Below are 24597 nucleotides of genomic sequence, written 5' to 3' on the forward strand. Positions count from 1 at the left end.
CCGCTTTGAGTCGATAGAGGCCATTAAGGAGAGCTCGTTGAAGGAGCTAAAGAAGATCTCTTCAGACGCGTTTAAAAGGTGCTTTGATGACTGGATTAATCGTTGGCATATGTGTATTGCTTCGAATGCAGCCCATTTTTAAGGCGAGAAAATAAATTTTGATGATTAAACAATTATTTTGCGTTTTATTGAATAATTCCCGGAACTTTTTTGACCGAATGTATAAAGCGATTTGTGAAGCGCCTAAACGTGTCGGCCACTGCAGATATTGTTTAAAAGAATACTGCATCCGTTGCGGATTTCGCATGTCAATGTGCATACTCGAAACCTACGTAGTGGGTTTCCACTTAATTACTGCAGCTCTTAACTAATAAACGACTTTAATTTAAACAGAAAATAAAATTTAGTTACCAAATATGGATGTTGTATGAGCTTGGAACCACTTCCAAAGCTACATTGGCGAATATGCTCGTCAGTGAAAAATGTATCAGTTTTGACTCAAGGTTAATAACGACCATACCATCATTACGCTTGAGCTCGAACGTTCATTACATCTTAATGTATAAAATATATACGATACAAAAACAAAAGTTCAATATATTTGAGTAAGGATCTTGACAATCCTTTGGATGTGGTCTTGCATGTGCATATTTCGGCAAATTTGCAAAATCTGATAGCAAATAAAAACATTTTGTCGTTATGTTGCCTCGTGTTTTTTTGTTTTTAATTTGTTGGTATATAGTAAAATATGTGAGAGATATTACAAACTGAAAACCAGATCCAGAAAAACGGAACACAGATCTGTAATCGACTAACAAACATTACGTTTATGTTTCTCGGCCGTTTCATACGCTATTTCAGCGTCCATACATCGTATAGTTAATCCATCCCGAGCTGCTAGTTTTTTCAGGTACAGATCATCATGATTGGAAGCTTTTACGACGCTTGCGGTGCAACAGTTTGCTTTTATAGGGTATGTGTCAATCAGTAGAAAAGTTCTCTAGTGGCAAAACTGTTTGCTATCGAGGTATGTTTTGAGTCAGTTCTTTGCCATCTCCGAAAGTCAGATAGTTTCTTAAAGGAGCTTTTTATGGAGGGAATGTACCCAGATGATTATCATTGCCTGCAAGGTACAACCCCAAGTTGTTTGTCTATCCTTTGCCCACAGTGGGTGTGAAGTTCGGACCCTTCCGAATGGTAGTGAAACCCGAACCGATTTGACTACGGCTGGCGCCAGCCTCATAATATTGGCTTTTACTGATCTCAATTCACCTTGAATTAAAATCTATGTATTTGTTAAACGTTCTGGAGCAAAAAACAAAAAATTCATAAACTGTATGTGTGTGTGTGTGTCTATATGGTATTATGTACATGGAACCAAGAGTTTATTCCAAAATGATGTTCTTTCGCATTGGTTATTTATTAATTTATACGTTTCCCGCTCTTCTTCTTGACTATGCTTGCTACACAATTTGTACTACCGGTTCCGGAACTTTTATTCACTAATACCTGCCAAAAAATTTACAATCCACAGTACTTTTTTTTAAATTCACGCAGGCCCGTTCCTCGTGCATCGTGAAGTAGGCATGATCTGGAAGCCGATAAAATTCTCTACTAGATATTGCTCGCAATGGTTTTTGTTTTACATCATACACTTAAAAAGAGCCCCCAAAAAAGTTAATTAACAAATTAATTGATTAAAAAAAGAAAATAAATGGAATAAGAGAGAAAAGGCTCAGTCACACTCTTACAATTTATCGTTCTCGTATAATAGAAAGTAGAAACTAATATACATTAAGTTTTCTTTTCTTGTTTAGAAATTGCCGTTGTATAGCAGACAACCTTGGAAATAGAGTAATACGTGTAGCAGGCGGCCACCGTAGCCGAAAGCAGAGAGAACGTAGGTTTGAATCTCGGTGAGACATAAAAATTAAGAAAATATATATGTACAGGGTGGGCCATGTAAAATTTGCTTTTTGAATCGGCTATAAAAAAAAAGAATTAATATTTTTTCAAACTTTTTTTTTATTTTGAAGATTGAACATTGTCATTTATGAATGAAAAATAATATCGTTCAAATCACTGCCACGACTGGCTTTACAGTAGACCATTTGATCAACCCAATTTTTAAGCACATTTTGAATCGGTTATAAACAAAAAAATCAATATTTTTCCAAACTTTTTTTTTTATTTTGAAAACTGAACATTGTCATTTATGAATGAAAAATAATATCGTTCAAATCACTGCCACGACTGGCTTTACAGTAGACCATTCGATCAACCCAATTTTTAAGTATATTTTCGATTGTTTGGGCTCCAAATTCATGAATGGCAATTTCGATTTCGTGTTTTAAAGCATCAGTCGTCTCTGGATGGTCCGCATAGCATTTGTCCTTGACGGCTCCCCACAAAAACTAGTCCAACGGGCTTAAGTCACAGCTCCGAGGCGACCAATTGATATCGGAATTTTGGCTGATTATTCGGTTTTCAAAAACGGTAGCCAAAAGTTCGAGTGTAACTTTGGCAGTGTGACAAGTTGCACCGTCCTTTTGAAACCAAATGTCGTCCATGTCATCCTCTTCAATTTTTGGAAACAAAAACTCGTTGAGCATGTCACGGTAACGCTCGCCATTTACTGTAACCGCGGAAGAAGAAGGAGACTCACCACTTTGGCCAAATGTTTTCAATATTTCCCAATTTTGTTCAAGCGTATAGCGTCCCCTTTCGTAAATGTCAAACCTTTAAGTAAATTATAAACACATTTCGCATGTCGTTTGAGTTACCATTCTCAAAAAAATAGGTGGTTCAAAAAGCAAACGCTATATGGCCCACCCTGTGTATGTATATAATTGGCGCGTACACCCTTTTTTGCTGTTTGGCCGAGCTCCTCCTCCTTTTGCGGCATGCGTCTTGATGTGGATCCACAAATGGAGGAACCTACAGTTTCAAGTCGACTCCGAACGGCTGATATTTTTTTTACGAGGAGCTTTTACATGGCAGAAATACACTCTGCCACACTGAATTGCCTGCCGATGGGCGACCGCTATTAGAAAGAACTTTATTTATTTTTTCTGAAATTCGTGAATTAATTAACTTTGATTTACTTTTTTGTGTTGTAAGTGGTTCATTTGCCAATTATTGTTGCTGGCATTAGTGTTGGTAAAAATTTAGATAATATTTGGTAATTCTAGGTGATTAAGAAGAATTTATATTCCATCGTATTTCTGTCCAGATATGATTCTTCGATATTTTCTCACCTCGTACAAAATTGCCTTCGGTGGCTTCGAACAAGTCATCAAATCAAATATTAGGCTTGTTCGACTCGCCCCTTCTCTGCTCGCTATCTCTGGGTTATGCTCACTTAACGAAAAATTTGCATGTGAAGGCAACAACGTAGTCATCGAGCATGATTCGCAGCTAGCGAGTATGGTTACACCTCACAAAACGAGTTTACTATAAAGAAAGTCTCATTGGACCGCGTTTATACAGGGAGACTTTAGTTGCTTCAACGCTGCAAATTATTTTTTAATTCTATCAAACTCGTAGGTACATGTATGCCATCGTATGCCGTTTCTCTCAACTTTTTGGGATTTATACCTTTCTGAGGCCAAACAAGTATTTCAAATGCAATTAAAAAATTACTTTCTACGTAATAAATCAAAATAATGCTTTGTAAATATTTGGTTTTTTGGTTTCATAATTAGTAATTTCGTTAAAAATCAAGTGTAAAGTGTCAAGTTGAATATATTTTTAGGAATTTAATAGTTTCTTGTGTTGATAATTTAAATTTACTACACTTTTTAATATTAAATATTGTAAAATGTGTATTTCAGTTATGAATTTATATCTTAAATGTGTATTCTGAATTTTCAGAATGAATAGATAAATAAATAATTTAATTTTGCACTCATCCCTACAAACAAATTCGTGCTTGAGATTGATTACATTGAGCAGCACTATTTCGGCCTCGCTAGAATGAGCATTGAGTCAAAAATTACAGGATTTTGCAAACTAGTAACTAACGAGTGCACACGTTGTATAAATTTGTAGAACGCAATGAATGAACCAAAATTCATTTATTTATTTGAAAGAAACGAAATCTTAATTTGGTCTTGTTTTAAATGAAATGAAATGTTTTAAATGTATTCATTTAATGTAATCAAATCAGACTTTCGTTTCCTTCAATTAGACGTACCGGTAAGGCTTACGAGCGGGATCATCATATAAACACTTCCAACTTACATATAAGTATCGCATACTCTTAAACGGCAGATATTTTATGAGGAGCTTTTTCATGGCAGAAATACACTCGGAGGTTTGCCATAGCCTGCCGCGGGGCGACCGCTATTAGAAAAATGTTTTTCTTAATTTTGGTGTTTCACCGAGATTCGAACCCGACGTTCTCTCTGTGATTTGCGAATGGTAGTCACGCACCAACCCATTCGGCTATGGCGGCCGCTTCAAGCATTAGAGGTATATTAATAATTTTTCGATTTCTCAATTTGTAATAAGGTTGATGGGATAAGGATTTGAGAAGAATTTAAGAAAATATTTACTTTCAAATGATAAGTAATACTGAATGTCAAATTGAGAACTACGATTTTTTCAAAGGTTTCAGATTTTTTATTAATGTTTATTGGGATATGTACGCATATGTAGGTATCCATATAAAACAATCCCAGTTGTCTGCATAGAAATTGAAGAAACATGGTTGTAGACTCAGCAGAAACCCACGAATTTAGTACTAGTGCATGTCTATATGTCCATATGCTTATGTATGCTATGCACATTTATTCAGATAGGAGGAAATATAAAAATGTATGTACATGTATATATATATGTATATATATATGTAGGTGCTTAAGATGTAAATATGTAAATATGAACGCGCAAATGTATCGTCGCATTTTTGAAAGTACAAAGAATATCCAAAGATGCTAGCCATATTTGCACACAATCTTACATATCTACCATCTATCTTATAACTTTGTTCTAATACATAAGAAGACAAAAAACAAAAGGCCAGTTTTCCATATGCAAAGTAAACAACCATAAGGATGTCCAAAGAAACGTCCATCGCGCCGCAACAGGACATTATTGTTTCTCATGCTAAAAGCAACAGCAGCAAATGGTCAAAAACAGCAACTATGAGTTTATACACACACACACACAATCACCATCTGACCAACAACACAGCAGCAGCGCAGCGGCAACTCCGACGCCACTGAAGCAGATGTAGGAGAAACACCAAAAACAACTTTTGGTAACAATAACAGAATGCAGGATGACTAGATGGTAAGAAAGTTGGCAGAATGGTTGGCAGACAACAAACTAGTAGAACAAGTAGGGACGTGGTTCATTCGATACTAATAAATTGGAGAAAACGCGAAGGAAGGTAGGCTGCCTTTCAAGAGTAGTGTGAACTATGATATTCAGATGATGTGCTGAGAAAGAGAAATTCACCTTTGTATAGCCTATATATATACATACATACAGTGCACACAAAATCAACGACGATGACCACCGAGCACAGCAAACCATTACTGCCTTCACCGTTGCTCATCCTTTTGCACTGATGAAGATTGCCGTCACTGTTCGCAAATGTCTCCCGTATTCTTTGCAGCCTTTGAAATTTCTAATTTATCGCAAAACGCGTACTCTTTGGTTTTCGTAACTAACGTACGAACCAACGGACGAAACAACTAGCCAACGAATGAACGAGACAGTTTCCAAATTGACCACCAGAGTTCGACTCCCACTGAAAATTTTCCATCTTCCTTTCTCTTTTGGCTGTGCACAATATTGCTGCACTTTCTTGCTGTCGCTTGTTTTATAAAATTATTTCCCTTAATTCTTTCTTGGCATAGAAGGGCTTGGAAGCCTTACTTCTAGCTGGATGCGATGTATTGGAGATTCTCATTCCATATGGTTACCACTGTGTATAGTCAGTAGTTTTATACACCAATTTAAATTAACAGCTGGAGAAAATTCACATTTTGCATTGGTTCGCTACTTACTAACTAAATTCTTACATCATTTAACAAAACGAAGCAAATTGATCGCAACACAAAAATTTAAAATTTATCTCGTTGCTTATCTTGCTTTAATATTTAGTGTTTTATAATTCTTTAGTGATACATTTCACATCTGCATAGATATTATTTTGAAGCTAGGTATGAGGTATCGATTAAATTATAAAGACAGTAAAATAATCAAAGGCAGGTAATAAGAACTAAAGGCCATTTTGGAAAATCCAAGAATTGTGGTGTTTAAGGAGCTAAACAACATATATCATAAATGGTGATCTTAAACTAAAAAATTAAGAAATTCGAAAAGTCGTGATACAGTATGGCATTTCATCTCATCGTCTACTTATTTCTAGGCTAGTACTAACTTCACAGCCATGAAATTCCGCCAGCAACATGTATTTGGCTTTCGGTAAAATGTTGCTAGCAACATTGACTGGCAAATGAGAAGAAACGTCAAATATATGAGTATGGTCCCAGAACCAATTGGAAATTTTTGGTGAGATAAGTGTTTTTAGACAAATAAACACACACATATATGTATTGACCGAAAAAAAGTTTAAAGATTTGCTTACACTCCTTGCGATGTCTTCAAACTTTGTCAATATTCGCTCAGTTTTAAATAGCGTATGCATTTTAAAAACTAAAATCGTATGAAGTATTATTATATGTATGCTTATTTTATTCTTTTTATCTTTTACTGTACTTTGCAATGTACGAAGAAACTGATGCAAAATGAACTGAGCTGTAGTAAACAGAACAACAAAAATACGCGTACGCTGATGATATTGCGATATTCAGCAAAAACGTTAGTTTTTTTTTAGTACTTTTTGTGATATAGAGAAGGCAACCAGTAAAATTGGATTGAGAATTAACGATGAAAAAATCAAATATTTGTTTATGTCCAGAAAAAATTAGATGGTACCTAGCACAATCAAAATCGGGACATATGAATTTTAAGCGGTGAAAACTTTACGTATTTAAACTAAGCCACGACAACGTAATGAGCATCTCAATCGACGAGAGAATACAAACAGCATATTTAGCACTCTCCTCACTTATTATACTTTTTAAATCAAAACTACTAAACAGACCTTGTAAAATTTACTAATTTTATGATAAATAATAGCTTAGACTAATTTATTAACATATGAGGTCTTTTGTAGATTTTCTCTTAAGTCTGGTGAAGGTTATGGGATTTGCAATTATTCCTGTGACAAGAAGGATTAAGTGCGACTGTAGTCGTGTGTTGTGTGATGTGGCATGTTTTCCTGTTTCTTCAATTATTTTAGATACTTTGAAAGAACGATGAATTAGTGCATTTGTGATATATTAAGAGATCATTCTCAGGGTTTTCGACTGGAATCTTTGAAGTATTTCGAGGGTAGAGTTACCTGCAGTGCTCTAAAGTTGAATACCATATGTCCATATCGGTTTCAAGATAGCTGAGTAAAGTCCGAGCTTACTTTCGAGAGAAAGTTTTATTCCTAGAGCCTTCCGTTTGGTGAAAAAAGGGGTGGGTTCGTTATTAAGATGCATTCCAAGATATTTTGTGACTTTTGTTTGGGGGATGATTATATTATTGAGCTTAATCATTTTGAAAACTATTACATTACCTACTATACATTTGTGTGTACTATTGAGTCCAGCCCGTCTTAGCTTAATTCGAAATATAGGTATTGCATTTATATTTTAAATTAAAAAGACCTGGTATGCTCTTGCTAAAAGAGTGTTAAAAATTGCAGCCATGAGAAAACAGGGTGTGGCTATTAACGACTTTAACAAACTTAGTCCTGCCATAAGTTCTGTTACAAGTTAAGTCCATTATAAATATCCAATTATAATACTTTCTTAATGAAGTTAATTTTATTTAGTCCTGTAAACATTAAAATTTTCAATTTTCATTCAAAATGATCACCATTTGCTTTTACACAAGCCTTCAAACGTTTAGGCCATTCAGCTTTGCACCACGCATGATTTGCATTGATTTTGGCGTCGCTGCTCGAACCAACGCCATGTTCTCCAATTCTGACCCCAAACTGTAGTCCAATGGATTCATATCTGGACTTCCAGACGGCAAATCTTCTACGACTATAAAACAAGGGATATTGTGTTTTAGCCACTGCTGGGTGGTTTTCGCCTTATGGGCTGAAGCGGAACCTTACTGGAAGACCCAAAGCTCTTTATTGAATAGAATACTGCTCAACTTCTTTACCACGCCTTCTAAGACATCCTCCTGCTACACTTTTGCCCCTTTTTTGCAAAAATGAAGTGACGTAACGTCTTTATAAGACCCTGGATGGTTGCCACGCTGAACTCTTGAAAGAACATTTTTTGCGTCTTTAGATGTTTTAGCATAGATTTTGTCGTTCTGCTTATTAAAAACTTTTCGAACACTGAACATTTTTCTCATCTGTGAAAAGAATATTTTCATGGCCGCGAGCCACCGAAGAAGCTGCTTGCATCTGTCAAATTTTCTTCAAGAGTGTTTTCAAAAGATGACCAGTTGAGCAGCGGAAAGCTTTTATGTGAAGATCATCTCTAATAAGCTTTGACATGGATCTGGTCGACACATTCATTTCCCAAAGACATGATTTTCTGCTTTCTAAGGGGTTTTCTGCGAATTCTTTCTCCAGCGGCTTTTGTGGATGCACTGGTTAAAGCCACGCGAGGACGACCACTTCTTTTTCTGTCCGTCACTTCGGATGTTTAGGAGAAACAACTGATCATGCGATAAACAAACATCTCGAAATATTAAGTTTTTTTCAGCAATTCGTAAATGCACTTTCACCTCACTTTTGTAATGCAATCACTGCAATGCGATTATCCTTTGCTCCCCACTCCATTATTAACAAGTTAAATTTGCCACGAAACTGAGAAAATTGTCCCAGAATTTATGGCAAGACTAGGTTTCTAGCACTAGCAACTGAAGGTCTTCGGCTAGCTGCTACCAAGTTGTTGTGCATAATTTTTCTCGCTACTTCCAATAACTGTTCAACAGACGACCGGCCGAAAATCATGCAGTCGCATTAGAATTGCTTGGTGACCAAACTTACGTATTGCGGCAAATAGACAACACCTGCAGAAAGTGGATTTAAAAGCGACAAATTTATACCACCTCAACATTTTGACTAGTTGAGAAAATTTTTCACATTTTTTGTAATTATTCACTATTTTTTTTTTATAAAATTATACAATAGAACCATATAAACCCAAATTTTAAACTTTATACAAAAATTATAAAAAATCGACAAACTTTCCTCAAAATTTTTATTAGAATTAGAAAACAAGTTTGTATGCAGCTTTATAGTTTATTAAATTTTAGTGCCGTGGTTGCTGGCTGATTTTGTCATTTTTTAAGTGAAATTAAGGCAAAACCAAATGTAGTGCTTAAATGAATAATAAATAAATAAATATCCTACCTATTTATATCACACTTATAATACCTAACAAGTTCCATCAAGACACCTCAGTTTTGACTCAAGTTATTCGTTCCATGGGTAGGCGAACTAATGTAGAGATATCCAAATTTTAACTCGAGAATAGTAAAATAGATGGATGAACAGAGATCTGCACAAACAAAAGTCGAAAAACAACAGGATTTAGCGTCGACCCCCCTACTGTACTATAATAAATAATTCTGATAAATCTTTGCATACCAACCTGTTTATCAATATTAGCTTACACGTTGTGTTAGCTCTTGACATTGAAAACGCCTTTAACACAGACAGTGTATACTAGAAACCCTCATAAAAGTAGGGGCGCCTAGCCACATTGTCAGAATAATAGAGGATTATTTTACAGACTGTAAACTCATGTTACCGATGAGGAGTACAACGTTCAAGTACCATGGAACCTGACGTACGATGATGTCCGAAGGCTGAGCATGCTTCCTACAACCAAAGTCATTGGATTCGCTGATAACACTTCGGCGGTAATAGTAGCAAACACACACAAGAAAATGAGATAGTAGCATTCGAATCAGTAACAGAATCAAAGCATAGTTGACGCCCATGAACCTTTAATTAGCTGAGCATAATGCAGATGCAGTCCTAATAAGCAGAAGGAAGCCAATAGAATTTACAAAGGTAAATTTAGAGACTGTAACTGTCACGTCAAATAATAATAATACCTAGGGATGATTTGATAGTCGTTTAAACTTTAAAACACACTTAGAACACGCTGTGAAACATGAATCGAAGGAAGGAATAATATAAAACAGGTCGATGGATCTCATTAATAGTTGCAGTTCCGAAGAATGGCAGAAAGGATGTTCGCATTTGTATCGATATGAGGCAGTTCAACTCGATGTGAAACAAGATGGAGATTTCAGCAACCTGAACTATTCCAAATAATTACGGTCGGGGGTCAGATATTAAGTGGCGGCGAAGGGTGCCTATTCGATATACTGTTGTATGGGAAAGATAAGGCAAAACTGAATCAGCGTACAACAATAGTATTAAAAGACCTTGACGAAAAGATCGTAACTCTAAATTCTGTCTTGTGATAGTGAAATTTAGTTCCTTGGTCATCGACTAAATAAAAATGGAGTTATGCCCTGAAAGTAAAGTGATTTGCTGTTATTCTGACCTATTCGGGTAAGAATTTGAGCTATTACAGATCACAAACCATTAGAGACAATATTAGATGCTAAATCAAACCCACTATCGCAGCTACTAGATTACAGGAAATCAGATGGTATATTTGGTGGCGAATCAGAAAATGCTCCTTAGATAAAACGAAGCAATTTTAGACATTAACAACAATCGGAAAATACTTGTGTTGACCCCATAAGCAATGGCCTCTAAATAACGAAGTGTAGTGCATTGAGGGCATATTGTCAGTCTTGTTTTGATTATTGGGAAACTGAGTTTTCTGTGAAGCACAATTTCATCAACAAAAAATCTACACAGTGTATGTTTTTCTTTATTGTTTAATCAGAAAATAAAATTTAAACAAAAAAACAACGAATATATCTTTATAATAAATTTTGTATCGAGGTTTTGATATTCTAGTATAACGAGTATAAATATAACGAAACTATAAACTAACGACCCATTTGCCCAACACCTTTAACCACGTTTTATCTTTATACTTATAAATATACTCGTATAATGGGTACTGTTATATACGAAGCACCGGGAGAAAGAAGTGTCCTGCATAATGGAGGAATGATTGAAGGAAGGGCAGAAAGACAGAAATACAGTCTCAGCTAAACTGCTAAAACTTAAAAGCTTACGATATGGCATCATAAGAACCTAAATATCAAAAACAAGAGAGAAGACATCTTAAAATCAAGGCGAATCCATTAAAGGTGGTGGCACTAGACCAACAACAACGTTTTGCACATTAGATTGTCAGGAAAAAAGAAAGTAGAAAATAAAAATAAAATGATGAACTACGTTCCACTATGGTGGGAAAGAAACGGCTTTTCGTAATTTCGTTTTGTGCTGACGTCCTATTGTACAAGGCAACAGAAAAAAGTACTGGTATCACCCAAGAATGGTAGAATACAAGATTGTGGCTTCCGAATTCACAGTGAGGTCATAGCTTAAGATTATACAAAACAATGGAAGGGAAATTACTTATTTGTGAAGAGGAAGAGTAAACGACGTCAGCGTCATCAGCACGAAAACACAAAAACAGTGCATTTGGAGGCATTGTTATAATTTGTGCATTCACAATTTAACCGCGGCGCTTTGTTTTTCAAATTTTCAAATAACAAGACATTCAGTGAACATTTACAAACATAAACAAGTAATTTCACTTCCTTTTTCTTTTATTTATATTATATATTTTTAATTATTCTAATTCATGACATCAGTCGGTTGTCAAAATCGCGAAAAATAAAGTAGTTTTTTTCGGAAGATGCCACCTTTAGTATCTGTACACCGTGGATATCACCTTTAATAGATTGGCCTTGGTTCACATAAATGTCTTTGCAGACAGGGCGACTCCATAGCCTAGTTCTCTAGAGCAACGACAAAATTTACATGTTTAAATTGTTTTTGCAATTCGATATTTCGTCATCAAAATTTCAATGGGATTGTTAGAAAACAAATAAGGCAATAACAAAGAAACTGTGAACTTTGACAATCAAACCAGAATTGGCAGCCAAAAAAAAAAAAAAAACAGATCAGTTTCAACAGCAAAGTCTCCTTGTGTTTTTTTGCCTTGTTTACAGACATTTAAGAAATAAATAAATTGCCACTATTTTCTACTAAATCAATAATTCATTTAATTTTTTATTTGCTCACATTTCTGCTAGTAATGCATCTATATTTTTTTCTTCTGTGTCGTACATACATATACAATACATATACATACGATGAATGTTCAACGATTTGGACACATTTACAACATTCCAACATGTTTTAAACCAATCGTGAAAAAACTCTGCTCCTCTTTTTTCCCCGAGACATCTTCAGGTAAGTGTAGCATCATCTACTGAATCTAAGCAGTCATCGAATTCTTTACTATTTGTAACTTATCTTTTTTTCCGGATTATTAAAAATTTCTAGTCGTTAGAAAACTAGTATCTCAAAAATATCATTTTCAGAGAAGGGAATGATTTATAACTATTTTCTTAACAAAACGTACCATTGAGGCACTGGCGCAATGCAGGTTGTCTTTGATAACTGTCAAAAATTAATAGAATAATAATGAAGTATAACATATATAATGAGACACAATGCAGCTTTGCTTGAAGCGCTTGAAGTACGGCAAAGTTTCAAACAGCTCAATGTTCTATTTGCAACGCTTTTGACATTAGGAATTGAACACTCTTTCATTTAATTTGTTTTGGCTTATAATACATTCACATATACTATAAGTAGATGATCTACTTTTTCGCGCTTAACTCAAAATCCGTAATTAAAAAGCGCGATTTCCCATATAAAATTTCTCTCCCAAAATCTGAGATTATAAAATAATCCTAGATAATAACGATACTTTTTGACATACAGCCCTGTGTTTTCTGTGTTATCGATAATTATTATTACGAATGTAAGAGAAACATCAAAATAAAAACTAAATGAAATGGATACCGGCAAAGAAAACAGGTCTGTAAACATAATTCTAATAAAATTTTTGTTAAATATTATTAAGTATGGGTTCATTTTCCAAAAAAAAGCGTGTGCCCATAAACGTTTTGTCTTCTTATTACTTGTTATAAAATTTTTTGCAACCTCAGCAATCTTCGCATACGGCTTTCCTCTAACTGTTTATTATTAGCAGCCAATTGCGCAATTAAATTGGCTATTCCTTCTCCTTGTATTTTCTTCATATCGTTAATAATAACTAAAGAAACCAAAAATACCGAAACATTCCACCAAAATAATTTGATTGTTAATTTTGCAGGTAATCTGCCATATGTGAACAGGTAGATTAATTTGGTGGATTTATAGATGATTAATACATATGTGAACGTATTATTAGTTTCAGTTATGAGTTTTATGTTGCAGGAAGAATGGACGCGAAGCCGAAGAAGCTCAATAGTAGTATGTAGTTGGATTAGTAATGAAGAACTTGGATCGGCCGAAGCGCTACTTACGAAATTATTCTTGTACACGAATTTCGGCAGGTAGGCGAGTAATAATGCGACGAAATACAACAAGGGATTCAAACTCTTGAAAACTGGAAAGCCTAGGGAATTGCTTGGTTTTTACAAATAAAGAGGTAATTAGTGCAGCTGTTACCTGCCACAAATGTATAAAAATTGAAAAGGTTCAAAATCACGGAATTAACCGCGAGCGCAACCATAGTAAACATTTAGATTTCTGTTGTCTGTCTGTACTTTCATTTTTTCATCATCTATACTAATATTATAAAGAGGAAAACTTTGTTTGTTTGTTTGTTTGTTTGTAACGAATAGGCTCAAAAACTACTAGACTGATTTTAAAAATTCTTTGACCATTCGAAAACTACATCATCCAAGAGTAACATGGATTGCATTTTATTTTGGAAAAAATAGGGTTCCGTCAGATATTTGGATTTTTCGGACACAAACTGAAAAAAATCTTATATATAAAATAAAGTCAACTTTTTGTGTGTGTGCGCTAACCGGCCGTGTCTGCACCGAATTAAACCGAACTTACACACATTGTTAAGAAGGTATTGAAGATGGTTTCCGTATAGTTTGGATAGCTATTGGTGGATAGGGCTCGAGATATAGATCAAAATGTGGACCCGGGTAACCTTCGGATGTGTATGTACAATATGGATATCAAATTGAAGCTGTTGGTGAATGCTTTAGTACAGAGTATTTTTCATGCCGCTCCGTGACTGGGGTCTCGAGATATAGGTCAAAACGTGGACCCAGGTAACATTTGGTTGTGTATGTACAATATGGGTATCAAATGAAAGCTGTTGATAAGTGCTTTAACACGTTGACTGCCGCGCCGGCACCCATTGCCCGGTGCATGGCTTTTCAATGGCGCCGCGCCGGGCAATGGGTGCCGGCGCATTGTACTGCCGCGCCGGGCAATGGGTGTCGGCGCATTGTTTTTGGTGTAATATTGCGTCAATTATATTTTCTGTCGTTTGATTTTAAAATTGAAAACATATAACAGGATATATATATATAATGTATGACAATTCAAATATAAATATGTGATGCACACTTGCGGCGCTGTGTGATAACCAGCAAATTTCGCTCGGCAGTCAACGTGTTAATACGGGGTAATTTTCATACCTATTGATGACTAGGGTCTGGAAATATATGCCAAAACGTGGACCCGCCGTGTCTTTGCACCGAATTAAACCAAACTTATGCACATTGTTAAGTAAGTATTGAAAATGGGTTTCGTAAAGTTTGGTTGTAATTCGGAGCAGTGGCAACGGGTACAGCGTTCTTTTGAGCCAGCCATAATGTCGCTTACTTTTTTAACGCTTGGGGCGGAACTGGACTGTCAAATTGACAGTGTGCGTTAAAATGTGTCAATATTTCTTTCTGATTTGGATGCCATAAGGAAAAAACGCAAGTGCAACATGTAAAAATTGTTTGTGATTTTTTTTGGAGTGGATTTTGGAACAGTGAATAATTTCTTACGAAATTTGAGAATTTAATGTGAAATCCGAATGAAATTATGTGTTCGTGGAAAAAACAATTTTTTTCGTTTTTTTTTTTTTGAAAAATATAAATGGATAATGGTTAAAAAAGCTCCAATGCTTAATAAAACATATAAATTGAAACGAAAAATTCATGGATGATCAGGAAAAAAGACGATTGTTTATTCATATGCGTTGATTTGAAATTTAAAAACAATCTTCTTTTTTCCTGATTTTCAATTTATATTTTATATTTACTCAAAAACAAATAGAAAAACAAAAAATATTGTTTATGCCAAAGCGCTTGAATAAAGAATAAAGAAATAAATAATATGAAAACCATATATTTTTTGTTCTAAACCATATCTATTCTATTTTAGTGTGCCCAGCGAAAGGGGCCGGGTTTGCTAGTTAAGTATATAGTTATGAGTTGATAATTTTACAAAATTATGTAGAATAATACAGGCTTTTTTACTCGTTTTTCTGCATTATTTGGGACATACATAAAGTATAATATTTCGAAGGATTCTTCAACAAGCCAAAAGCATTCTCTATTTTCCTACCTGCACGAGAAAAGTCCTTTATTAAATTATTCCTGTTCCGGCTGTATAGTTCTACCCGGATAAGGCCTCATTAAGTAGCTCCGCAGCAGAACGAAGTAACGGGGGAATGGTTTTAATTCTCCTGGCAATGGACAATCTGCCGAAATATTAAGATACTTATTTTCGATAGCTTCAGTAATTTTCGAAAATTGAAAAATTCCCCCATCACTTTATAATTGTAAAACATAGATCCTGATTCGAAGGGCATGTTAAGTTGAAGTGCTTTTCGCTATGGTGCCGATGCAGTTGGGCATCTTCCACATTAGTTGCAATTCATTGTTAATTCGTATCCACTCCGTTCGGTTGGTACCGTCAAATAGAGTTCTGACAGCGAATTCCATATTGCCTCACACGGCTACCACTGTGACAAATATTTTACAAGTGACAAAATAACAAAACACACCTCGTATGTGTTCAAAAAATAAGGCGAATTTTCAAATTTCGCGGCTATGTACATTCGAGTTTCGACTTTCGATTATCATTTTTTTAAGGTATTAGTCTGGTCAAATACTCACTTCTAGAGATATTTTTTAGGAATTTTTTTTTAAGAAAATAAAGTGCGATCGTTTTGATTTTATAGTACAATATATTATTATTGACATCAAATAGTATACAAAAACAATTTTTTTTGTTTGACATATTTTTTTGTGGTAGTGTCGCACCAAAGTAAGTGCTTAAAAAAAAAGATAGGTGGCTTGTCAACAGGATTTTGGCTCTTCAGGGCATCTGAAACGATTATTATTCTGTAGGCTTGTCATTCTGGCAGGTGCTACTTTCGTTTCTTTTCAGTCCTAACTTTCCATACTGAAGTCTGATTTCCACCCGATTTTTTCAAAAGTCCGCCATTTTGTTATAATATTTAAAAAAAAAAAATATTGCCATTGCTAACCAGAAAAAAAGGTCTGCTAAAAATGTCCTTTTTTTTTAAAAAGTTGCTAGCTTTTCGGATTGACAGTGAAGTAAATACTTGAGAAGTAACATATCACACAATAGATCGAAGGCAATGCCTTCAGGACTTGTAGATAAATAGTTCTCCAGGAATAATTGAATCTATAATTAGACTAAGTTTGGTATGCATATCTGCATGATTTTCATACGCACAGCACTTGAATGAGGTAATGATAGATCCATTGACTTAGAGCTAATATAGATCATTGATAGTAAAGTTCCTGGATTTTATTCTGTCGACTGATTTGGTTATTCAGAACATTGGTAACAAACCAGCTTTTGTGACCAAAAGAAGACAAGAGATGATTGATTTAACACTTACCAATAGGTGAGATGAAAATCAAATCCACCAATGGCGAGTCCTGGAAGAAAATTCTCTTATCGTATTCGGACTGGGAATTGATACTATATCAATACCTTCTGGTAGAAATCCTTGAAATGCGGACTGGGACAGGTATGGTGAGCTTGTAACAGAGCGAATACCAAACTTGAAAAATTCAAATCAATAGAAATTATTGAAGATGCTACTGAAAAATTAGAAGCTTTGAAGGATTCTTCTTCTTCTTGCTTGCTTCTAGAAGTTGCTTTGATTACACTCAGGCAAAGCAGACAGGGGAAAGTAGTCCCTTAGTGGAACGCTGAACTCTCGAAGCTTCGAATACGGTCCAGAAAACTTCCTAATAAAGCCTTAAAGACCCAAACAGAAAAGGACTTAAAGACCCAAACAAAAAAGTATTTTCTGTAGCACAGTCGAAGAAACGCAGAAAACAGCTAGACTTTGTAAGCTGCTTCAACTAGACCGCTCAGAAAGACTGGATTCCATCCGAAAACCTGGCGTTTCATATACAATTTCCAAAACGGAAACGCTTAATGCTCTACTCGACAACGCTTTTCCGGATAGTAGAACTCTCTCTGAATTGGAGAGTGGCATGAACAATAACGGTAGCAACGGTGGAACCTCTAGGTACAGCTAGTATATTGCTAGTCGGATAGCTATCGATAAGGTTTTCCTTGTCTTCCTTTGAGAACTTTTAGTCACCTGGACCTGGCGGAATATATCCAGCAATGCTTAAAAAAGAAGGAGACAGGCTGATTGAGGCCCTGAAAAGGATTTTCACAGCCTGTCTTGCACTTGGTTATATACCATCCTAATGGTGACGCGTAAGAGTAGTATTTATTCCGAAACCAGGAAAAGTCGACTATTCTCCAGCTAAAAGATTTAGACCAATCAGTTTGACATCGTTCGTTTTGAAAAGTCTAGAATGAGTGGTGGAGAAACATGTTCGAGTGGGGTATTGCCGAGAAGTACACTTAATAGAAATCAACACGCCCCAGACTGGAAAATCATGTGAATCTTGTTAGCAAGATTGAAGCTGGGCTGGAAGCTGACGAATACACAATGGGCGTGTTCGTGTACATTGAGGGGGCTTTTGATAATGCCACTTTCGGCTCAATATGTTCTTCTGCCGAACGACACGGAGTTAATCAAAGCATTGTAAAATGGGTATATTTCATGCTCTCTGAGAGGTTGTTAACCGCTGGTGGGAACAGTGTCGAACTAATCACCATAGATGACTATATGGGAAACTCCTTTTCTCGTGAGAGCACTGAAAAATGTGCATTTTTATAACATTTTCCAATATTGCCACACCGGTAGAAACATGAATTGGGTATTTTTGAACCAAAGGTCTGGAATTTTTAGTTTCCACACCACCATTGAGGTTAGTATTTAGTGTGCGGTTGCCCAATAGCCTTATATCACTCGTAAACCCCTACATATACTAAAAATAAGCACAATCCGTATGAAATATGTACATAAATAAGCCAAAAATTTAAAAATTTATATGTAAATGAAATTATTTCAAACTGATATACATAAGTAATTTAATAATAATAAAGTTATGAACCCGAAAAACATAAATTATAATTAAAAACATGACATATTGCGATTTTTTAATAAACACAGAAAGTGGGTAGCAAAAAAAAAAAAAATCTCAAACAACGAACAGAATAAGTTAAAGGAGATTACCTTTAATTTTTGTAAAATATCTCAAACGCTTTTCAATCATAGAATATTTAGGTATATATAAATTTACATAAACCAACACCCAGTTTTCAATAAAATTACATTATGTACATAAGACTAATTAAAAGTAGAAGTCGAAAAGGATATAACGAGCTTCGGATTCTACAAACTCACTTCAATTCAAATCATTACATTTCAATTGAATTAATTTTAAGACAAATAATTATAAATATTTCAACACGTCATTTCTCTGCCATTTTGCCTATCAGCTGTTCAAAACCCCATAATGTGTGAGTGCTGCCAAGTTTTGAAACGTCCTCATGGGCGCGCTCTCTCTCAAAAGGAAAGAGTTTCCCATCTTATTATCTATGCTAATCACAGTCAGGGCCAAGCAGGGATGTCCCCAAGGGGGTGTTCTTTCTCCGCTGATGTGGTGGTTCGTCGTAGACTCTCTACTAGCGGAGATGAAGGAACTCGGTTTTCATGTTCAAGCATATGCGGACGATGTCTGTGCGCTAACATCGGATAAATCCCTAAGGAGGCTTCGCATGAAAGTGCAGAAGATTCTGGGCAAAATCGATGACTGGTGCATGAGACAAGGTCTCTCCGTTAATAAGAAAACCTGGGGTCTGGAACCTGCTGTGGTCCTATGCATATACATAGCACTTATCAGACCAATCATCACTTACGCCTCTGTGGGGTAGTGGCGACGAATCATGGTTAAGACCACAATCCGGGGACTATACCGGCTGCAAAGAAGTGTATGCGTCACGGGTGCCATGAGTACAACTTCTGGTGATGCCCTAACCGCTAAGCTTGATTTGCTCCCCCTGGATCTTAAGATACAACAGGAGGCAATAAACGCAATGTGTAGACTCCATAAATATGGTTTCTGGCACGAAGACGGAACTTCGGGACACAGAGAAATCTTTAAGTTGGTATCTGAGCAGTATCCACTGTTCTTAGCAGTAATTCAGAGTGCATTCAAAGAGGTTTGACGCATATTTTTCTTACCGATAGGGCCTGGAGCCGGATGGTACTTAAACGAGAGTAATATATATCATAACGTTTTGGGAGGAATGGCAATTGTTTCTCAAACGGAAATTTTTGCCATTCTGAAAGTAGCCGAATGGATAATTGAGAGGAGATGGAGCGGGAAAGAGATTGGAGTCTTTAGTGACAGTCAGGCTGCGCTAAGGGTTCTGGAGAACACAAAGCAAACCTCAAAGATTGCTCAAGAATATAGGAAGAAGCTTAATTCTGTTGCAAGACAGAATAAGCTCATACTTATATGGATTCCAGGACACTGCGTGGTTCAAGGGAATGAAATTGCCGATGAATTGGCTAACTGTGATCCGCGGTTCCCCACAGGGACCAGAGCCAGTAATCGGAATCTATTCTGCAAGAATCAAGAAGTGGATCAGCGGTTATGTATACAACTTACATAAAGAGCGATAGTCTGGTCTGGAACGCTGCAGGGCTGCAAAGTATTTTGTGACAAGTCTGAACAGAAAACTGTCGGACTTTCTTCTAAATTTTGAAAGAAAAGACGTTCGGTTGATGGTCGGTATTATTACAGGACACAATCCAATCATCAAGGGCCCGATTTGTCTGTCTGGCTTAGACGAGGCGGATGGCACTGAGCATTTTCTCGTTCGTTCTCTCAAACTGGAGGATATTTTCAGATTTATCAAAGAATCTGCAAAATTCTCACAGGTCTAACTACCTCTATTCCTCTATCCTATCTTATATTTTTCCTTCTGTTACTTCTCTCCTTTCCTCCTTGACTCCTCTTCCAAATCTCTGGGTGCTTTTCGAAAATTTCAAACCTAGTATTAATGACACCTAAAACTAGAAATTACAATTGGCTTCTCTCGACACAGATTTCAAATGTCGCACTGTGTTATTAATACAGTCATTGCGTTGAATTATATTGAACTTGTATTGCGAAAGTTTAAAAAGTATTCCGCTTCTCTCCGTTGCCACGGATGGAAGTAATTACAGATCAGCAAACGTTTTTCAAATTTGAATCCATGGTAACAGCCATGAAGAACGTGGAATAAGGATGAAGCTATAGAAATAAATAAATAAATTTACGAAAAATCCACCTCTGTCGCAAATTATTTGATTGATATACTAGTAAATACAATTTGTTGGCAACATGTGTCGTTCGTTTTGGTAAAAAAAACTCAATTTTACTCGAATGTAAGTGCATGTATACATTTTATAGTTGATAATGTCAACTTAAATTTTGGTGGAATTAACAGATTGCTGGAACAAAATCTTTGCACTGCTTTAAATCATTAAAGCAAAGATTCCAACATGGCATTTTGTTTGATATCCGTTGCTAAGCACATAAACTACACAGCAGCTGGCATATATGCAAGAATAAGCTGCTGTATTAAAAATATTTAATATGTACATACATATGTATATACATATATTTATACACTTTTTCCTGCAATAAAACCGGGGTTGAAATTTTATCCTACTATTAAATCATATTTCCTCTATAAAAATATTTTTGAAGATTCAAATTCAGAGGCTTATTTGTAGTTAACGCATTCTTGTTTTATCCAACAGAAAATTATTCTTGTTGAACAAAAGGGCAATTAAATATTAGAAGTCTTGCCTTTTTCTTTGCAATCGGGATGAAGGTGTTGTAGTTGTGCGACTTTAGACCGGAGTCTATATTGCCCGATGCTATCCATGGTTCCTGGACTAGAGCCACAACGTAGCCGACTCCCTCTATGGTGAGCAAGAGCTCGGCTGAGGCGTTCTTACTCTTGTGGAGATTTATCTGAAGCACCTTCAGCATCTGGCCTCAACACCTTCTCGGGGTTGGATGCTTTCTCCAGCTCACCCTTCAGCACTTCCTGTATATTGAGGGAGGCTTCCAGGATCTCTTCTATACCGAGATCCTTTTCCACCTCCCCCGCAGCGAGCGTGTTGTGGTTGTCATCTGCCGGACTGCGCTTTTTAAGGCGAAGGTGCACGCTACCAACCATTGTCCCGAATCGTGCGTAAAGCAGGTCCTCTGCCGACTTATTGATCTGGATAATCTTGGCCTCCATCAGCAGTTGCTGGTTTTGCCACGCTCAACACTTTCCAGTCGCCTGTCGGCACGTCCGTGTTTTATCTTTATAGCAGTCGCAGTGCATTTTCCGGTTTCACCACTAGCGGAATGAAAACCTTTGCCTTTGGTATTGAGGGGCTGCAGTTGCGATGTACAATTTCAAGTGGTGACCCCTCCCACAGGCCGTAAAGCGTTTTTACTGCTTCCTTTAGCCATGTGAGCGTGGGGTCAACTCTACATTTAATAATTTTGAACCACCCTGCTCCGTCAAATGCTGGTATGTGTGCGTTCGGCTCTGCGTCGATTTTCGTAAATAGAGTTTCCAGTAGCTTCATTTTCGTTACCTTCCACCGTTCCTGCGACATTCGTCCAGCTTGTCACTACGGTGAGTGAGTGCCACTATCAGATGTTTCTTAGCGATTTCACTGGTCGCTGCCGCTGCTTTCGACGTCGTAGGTCCTTCCTTTTGCTTTTTCGATGGCACTGAGGCCTCCAGAACGCTGACTCTTGATGGCTAGCTTTTCTTCGATTCTCTTAGCATACTTCGGATTGGAGGCTGCGAGTTTTGGTTTTTCTGCGTAGAAGGCCCGCTTATTTCTATCTCCTCCCTGGCCCAAGCCAACCGTTCCTCCTCTTGCTTTCTCCTCTTCCCGACGCTTTCGTGGTCCAAGTCTTCGTTTACAACGCCACCTTCGCGATGAAGAGCGTTATGGGTGTGTTTAGCAGTAGCATTGCAACCACTGTAACCTGTAACCAGTGGAAGTTTCGTTGCTTAAGTTAATTTTTGTATTCATCTTTTTCGTACGACGACCTGCTCGACGAAGCGAGCGTAGTGGTATATTTATCGTAAGTAAAGGGGGATTCAAACGGTCCACCACGGCAGCGTCAGATGCCGTGACAAGACCACAGTTACTTCCTAAGTAACTCCCGGTCTGGTGAACTCCCTGGCTGCAAAACATCCAATGGGCACGGTGTCGCGTAACACCCTGGACTAGGAGTGGTCAAAGAGAGGAAATAATGGGATGACAGGGGACTGGGAATAACAGAGGGATCTTCGTCGGTACGGTGATCTTCACATGGTGTTTTGATGACCACCAAATACGCCGCAAAGCAGGTTGAATGACTAGCCAATCCCCATATGGAGCTTCCCTCTTAGTTCGTGTTGGGTTAGTCCCCATGATATGGGGGTCAGACCACTACTTAAGCCTCATTCCCGCGGCAAGGAGACCAATGTGATGGGGAAGATGACACATTTTCATAGAAAATAAGGCCCGCGAGTCGTGGAGTAAATCTTTTTATATGGATTTTCCGAATAATTGAAAATTTGTCTATTCCTCCACAGAATCCAAATGGTGAAAGAGACGTTTCCTCAGTAACTGCTCAGTGAACTAAGGAACGAAATAGACTTACCGTTTCCGACTAGACCATCCGTTAATTCAATAATTTTAACTCCATATAACTTCGAAGTGTGATTTATAAGGAATTTTATTATTTATTATTTTATACATAATAAAATTATAAAAAATGTGAAAAATAGTAAATTCAAAACTTTATACTTCAGGGCTTGGCTCAAACTTAATAGATGATTTTTATTAATCGAACCATTGAACTATCATTTTTAAAAAGGTGACTCACACGTTCAAAAGAAAAATATTTTTTCTTAAATTTACAAAATCGAAAATCTTGGAAACGGTTAAGTTTCGGACATCATGTAATATAAGTAAGTTAATCGGCAATTACCTCATTTCAGAGTTTTTCTGGTAATCCTGTATAGTTACTCTCACCTTCGTGCTTGCTTAATAATTGAATTATAAAATTTCCGGTTACTGTTTACTAACAAATTGTATTGAAAATATACATATAACATTACACTCGTATAGTCAGTATAATCTGCAAATCTTTATTACTATGAATACGACTAGGAAGCGTTGGTTGCTTGGTTAAAGTGGTGATTCTTCCAGAATCCAACTAGCGCTCCGCCACCATTTTGTTGCCACATCCTCGTTACCAACTTGTTTAACGGTTATTTGCAGCATGACTATATTCAGTCTGTGCGGTTTAAGAACCTTATTAGGTTTTTGAAGTCTAAGCCAGACAGTTGTTCGAGACTCTCGAACAGCGGTTGGCCCAGGGTTAACATAGGGCAGGGTACTTTCAAAGCAAATTGAAGATTGTTTCCTTTTTCTCCGGTTGTTTACAACTGTGACAGTATGTATTGTGAGGGATACCCATTTAGACTGCTTGTGCTCCGATAGACCAAAAGCCAGTTATGACTGCCGATAGTCTCCAGGCGTCTCGTCGTTCCGTCGTTTCATGTTTATCAATGTCGACGATTGCTTGAGGTTGTAGGTGGGCCATAACGTTCTGCTAATTTTGCATTTCGTCTGATCGCTCCATCTACAATCCGCGACTCGGAGGTAATTTAGTGAAATTGTACTCTTGACTGCATGCTAATGGTGTGAATACCGATTCTACAAGAGCGTTATTCATGGCAGATCCCATGCTTTTTCATTACTTGCAATGTTCCGATGTCCCGGGACCCAGATTAAGGTAACTAGGAAACGTAAGTTCCAATGAATTTTATATTGAATATGAAAACTACTACAAAAAAGGTATTGTAATGCAATGTTTAAGTGATATACTCCTCTTTCACATATTTAAGAAGGTATAGTAGACTCGGGGTTGAGGGAACTAATTCGTGCAAGGGCTATTCCCCTCAATCCGGACTTTCCCTTCAATTGAGATTGAAATTATACATGTACAGAAGTGGGCGGTAAGGTAGAGGTACATAGTCTGTGCAGTGATATATATTATTTAAAGAAGTCCAATATAGTACTTTGGTTTTTCTTAGCTTCCAGTGATTTTTTCACT

This window comes from Anastrepha ludens, chromosome 2, assembly GCF_028408465.1.
Source record: "Anastrepha ludens isolate Willacy chromosome 2, idAnaLude1.1, whole genome shotgun sequence".
Lineage (NCBI taxonomy): Eukaryota > Metazoa > Arthropoda > Insecta > Diptera > Tephritidae > Anastrepha > Anastrepha ludens.